The sequence below is a fragment of the Daucus carota genome, chromosome 3 (assembly GCF_001625215.2).
Source record: "Daucus carota subsp. sativus chromosome 3, DH1 v3.0, whole genome shotgun sequence".
In the NCBI taxonomy this organism is placed as follows: Eukaryota; Viridiplantae; Streptophyta; class Magnoliopsida; order Apiales; family Apiaceae; genus Daucus; species Daucus carota.
Window position 1 is genome coordinate 12,017,215 of NC_030383.2, and position 5,305 is coordinate 12,022,519.

Consider the following 5,305-nt stretch of genomic DNA (forward strand, 5'->3'; position numbering starts at 1 on the left):
GAATTGCAAGAGATAAAAGATTTGAAATTAGTATTGATATCAGTCCTTCCCTGCGAACGATACTGTTGAAAATACTCGACAACAAATTGGCGCCGCTGTCGAGGAAGGCAGCAATATTAAGTTTAGGTTAATTATTTCTTATTGCTTAGATTTTATTAAATTTGTTTCCAAGATCTATCTCATTGGTGTTTCGTTTCAGGTACACCTGATATATGCGTAGATCGAAAAGTGTTGGAAATTTCGAACCAGATCCAGAAATCGAGCGCACTTTTCGAGTTAGAAGGCCAGAAGCAAGGAAAAAGAAAGAGGAGGCCAGGATGGCTGATAACAATAATGCAAACGAAAATCTCCATGTTATTGTTCCTGACGAGTCATCCATTCAGGATCATGAGTCTCCTAATCCTGCTAATTGCATGTACAAGACTCCGGCGATTGGTGCAACTCAATATAACATCAATCCCAGTCTTATTCAGATGGTGAGCAATTCTGCTTTTGAAGGAGACATTGAGTGAGAGGATCCACACCGCCATCTAGAGCGCTTCGTGCAAATGTGTGGTTCTTTCAGAATCAATGGGGTTACTGCTGATCAAATTCGTCTTCATATGTTCCCTTATTCTATAAAGGGAAAAGCTTTGGAATGGTTTCAACAGCTTTCAGATACTAGTCTAGCTACTTGGGATAATCTTTCTACTGAGTTCTTATCCAAATATTATCCTTCTGACAAGACTCAGCAAATGAGAGCAATTATTCTTACTTTCAAAGCACAACCAGGTGAAGGTTTGTATCAAGCATGGGAGAGATATAAGGCATTGTTGAGAAAGTGTCCACATCATGGTTACGAGGAGTGGATGGTTCTGAGCACTTTCTATGGAGCTCTAAATTCTGATATTCGGCTGAGTTTGGATGTTGCAGCTGGAGGAAATTTTAAGAAAGCACCTGTTACTCAAGCTAAAGCACTTCTCGAGGAATTAGCCTCAAATAATTATGCTTGGGCACCTAGTGGTACAAGCTCAGTGAAATCAGCACAAGACACTGAGATGATGAACTTGCTCACTCTGAAATTGGATGCTCTTACTCAAGAAGTTCGTGGACAAAAGGCAAATGTCAATGCTATCTCTTCTCCGATGGAAGGATATGTGGATCCTACTGTTAATCAGCACTCTTATACACAACAGTTTCCGGACGAAGCATCTTTTATCCAAGGAAGACAATCATGGCCTGTTCAGAACAAATCCATCATATGCAGCACCAAAGCAAAATCCGCCTCTTGGTTTTCAACCGCGTCAGCAGTATCAAAGTCAACAACATTTTCAACCTCCACCTAATGAAAAAAAAGAGCCTGCTGATTGGGAAGTCGCACTCAGCAAGATGATACAAGGAACTACTGGGGCTTTTGCTAATATCGAGACTAAATTTGAGAAGGTTGAGTCAAGGATTGATCAGATAGCTTCGTCACAGAAGATGTTAGAAATTCAGATTGGCCAAATTGCTAATAAGGTTGGTGTTCGTGAGCAGGGATCACTACCTAGTCAAACAGATGTGAGTGCCCAAGAACACTGCAAGGCTATCACGTTAAGGAGTGGCATAGAATTACCAGAAGTTAGAGCCCCGGAACTGAATGATGCAACTCTTCCTCCTAAAAAGAGAAAGTCATACCAAACTACTATGAAAATTGCTGAAAAGATTGTGGATGAGCCAAAAGATGATATTGCGCCGAAAGCTAATGTGAAACAATACGTGCCTCCAATTCCTTTTCCACAAAGGTTGACAAACCGGAAGTTAGAGAAGCAATATGAAAATTTTTTAAAGATGTTTCGGGAGATACACATTAGCATTCTTTTTGCTTGAAAGGACATCTTCGATAAAAGATTATTTTGGTATTTGTATAACTCACATAAAATTTAAATACACTTAGAATCCTCTCCAATAGGACATCATTATTTAATTCATTCCGTCAAAAGTCAAATGGTCAAACTAGCTCAAAAAGAATTTCCAACATTATATTTATATTACATAAAATGATACTCCTTACTTATACAAATATTTTCAATATTCTTTAAGGAGTACTCAAAGTTTTTACACCGCAATTTATCGGGCGAGAAATATCAAGGTATGATATCTTCTTGTTTTACAATTGCAAAAGCAAAATTTAAAAGAAGCTTGAAGAAGGAATATACATCCATTATATTCTTTAGAACACTCTTCTGACATTAATTTGAAAAGACAAAATTTATTATGCAAGTCTTTTATTTTAAAGTAATTTATTCCCAATTATTCAATTTATCATTTTACGGAATAAATTATTTTAAACTCTCAAAATATTTCCTTCAAAATTCAAAACATTTTATCTTCAAGAAAATATATTTCAAAGTGTTTACTCAAGTCAAAATATTAGCCAAAGTTCTGTTCAAACTCGCAAATGGCAAATCGTATTTGATTCAAACCCGGAGACCGGTTTTTATCGTTTTAAATCCAAATAAAATACTTCTACTTGCTAGAATGACTTGAAACCTGAGATGGATCATTTGAATAATGTTTTTGGTGCATAGTAATATTTTCGTAATTTTCTGAGAAGTTTGGTCCGGCCACTATTTTTAGGGGCTGACTGGGATCTTTGACTGGACGTTTGACCAAGTCAACATTGACCAAAATTGACCAAAATTTCCAGATCACCATTTTCCAATATTCTATGATTTATCATATTTTTGGTGTAATTTATTGGAGGTTTCGAAAAATCATCGCATTTAATAACGATACAAAGTTACGTTATTAATCAAATTCTCGGGAAGCGTGTTTGTCTTTTAGTGACACAACTCAGCTGAGATCTCTCCCATAAAGTTGTTTGTCTTATTCTACAAGTGGACAACTAACACAACAAAACCACAATCCACACCTTTTCAATCTCCACCCTTCATTTTCCTTTCATCTCAATCATTCATTCCACCCACCTCTCTCTATAAATACACACCTCCTACACACCAAATACTTCCAAGCTAAGAGCCAAGAAAGTGCTGAGATTTTGAGAAGTTATCAAGAAATACAAGTTTATATTCTCTCTCAAATATACTTCTCCACCAAAACCTTCTCTCTCTCAAATATATATTCATATATTCAAGGTTTTGATCTACAAGCTTTCTTACACTAACCGAGCTCAACCACAACCACTTCCAAGCCTTTGTAAGGGCTGCCCAAGTAAGTTCCAAGTGCCAAAATACGGCCGAACCTCCGGCGAATTTTTCCGGCGAACTTTTCCGTTCATCTCTCGTAAGTGGTTTCTACTTAGCTTCTTATTTGTGTCTTAACCGACCATTTTGTTTTAGAACTTTGCACTTAAACTCTCTTCATCTTACAAGTTCTTCTACAAGGTTCTCTAAAAGAGAACAAACGATCCGGATTTGTTCAAGATATACAAAAGATATATCTACCTCTTTGATAGAGTGGAAACAAACGAACAAATATCCGTGAAAGTACTCGACCTCTTGAAAAGAGGCGTTTGATTTGAACGAAAGGTTCAAAAGTACTTATCTCTAAAAGAGAGTTATTTGATAAAGAGTCAAATTTGTGATAAAAGAATCGTCGTCCTCCCATCTATCACCATAGTGTTGTGTGGGAGAAATTATACGACCAAAAAGATCTTTTATTCACAAAAGCTTCGAAAGAAAAAGTTTAGCAACATTATCTTTGTTGTTATCAACTTGGCTAAACTTTAAAGAAGCTAAAGAAAGCATATTGTTAGGTCCAATCAGACGTAGAAGGGGGGGTTGAATACGTCTTACCAATTTCTTCGATTTAATTTAATTGCGGATAATCTTTGTTTCAGTCCATGTTAAATCAATCGTAAATAAATAACTCCAGCAAGTCGGGGAATATTCTTATATTAGAAATAATCCTCGGGTGCTACAAATTCCAACACAAGTGTCGGCTGCAGAGACTACAATCACTCTATTACAAACTCTCGATAAATACGATCTTCTAATTTAACTCTCGAGAATGTGTATAGTGTGTGCACTTACAAAGTGTGTAGTTGTTTTCAAATGAAAACACAAAGCTCTATTTATAGGCTTTCCAACAACTAACCATGGTTAACGAATTCGTCCTGGACGACTTATACTGACCAAAATAAATCTATCTCCACAACACATTAACTGGCGCCAATTACATATACATATATACAAGTATATATATATATATGTATGACAGAGTTACCAGTCAAACATGGCGCCAAGGATTTGTACAATGGGAAGTCAAAACTTGCGCTTGACTTCCCAGTCAAACCTTGCGCTTAGAGATAACTACAGTGGAAGAATTACTTAGATAAAATCTAAGTAAGTAGGTCAACAGTTGCGCTGAGGATACTGGTCAAAGGTTGCGCACAAAGAGTCTTCACAGAGGACAGGACTTAGAAAAATTTCTAAGTGAAAGATGCGCTTTATACCTCCCATATGTGAGGCGCCAACTTTGACTAAAAGTCAAGAGTTGCGCTTAAATGAGAGAACTGTATGCACAGTACATACTTAGACGTTTTCTAAGTGTTTGAGAGGGGATGTGGCGCAAACTTTGACTTAGTCAAAGTTTGCGCTTCATCGGTATAGAGGCACCCCTTGTGATAAACACTTAGAAAAATTCTCAAGACTTCCCATTTAGCAAACGAATTAAATATACATATATATATAATTAATTGTGTTTAATTAATTAGTTGAATTATTTAAATCCAAATAATTCACAATTAATATATATATATATATATATATATATATATATATATATATATATATATATATATATATATATATATATATATATATCTAATTAAGTTCCTTTGGCAATAAATCCAAGAGCAGCTCGATTAACTTGATCAATTAATCCGTTGATCGAATCCACTGAATACTTTCGTACGTCCTGACGTCCTGTGCACTGGTCTGGTTCACGAACGACTCGAACTGAAATGATTCTTTGAATCCTTTGCTTGATAATAAACTTGATCAGTCATTCCGGGTTAGATGTTGCTTCGATAAATTTGATTATAAATAATCAAATTAAATATACTGGAATCTTCTGGTCTTTGATACTTGATCTTCAGGCAATCTTGATAGCAGAAACATATTGAACTTTATTCTTCACTGAGGCTTGAACATGTAAATGAACTTCTTCCAGTGGACGGATGCTCGTCTCAGATATCTTGATTGTCTTTGTCTGTTCGTATCGAATCTCCAACCTGTAGATTCCTGTATTATACTTACGTATTGTTTCCTGTCTTTTGTTGTGTTGAGTTATCGTAATTACATTTACGTTACATTATGCTTTA

At 35.9% G+C, this 5,305-nt stretch overlaps 1 pseudogene; it reads right to left on the reverse strand.

Moving 5' to 3' along the window:
* Positions 1-723: 723 nt before the first annotated feature.
* LOC135151818 (small nucleolar RNA R71) lies at positions 724-838 on the reverse strand (annotated as a pseudogene).
* Positions 839-5,305: the final 4,467 nt, after the last annotated feature.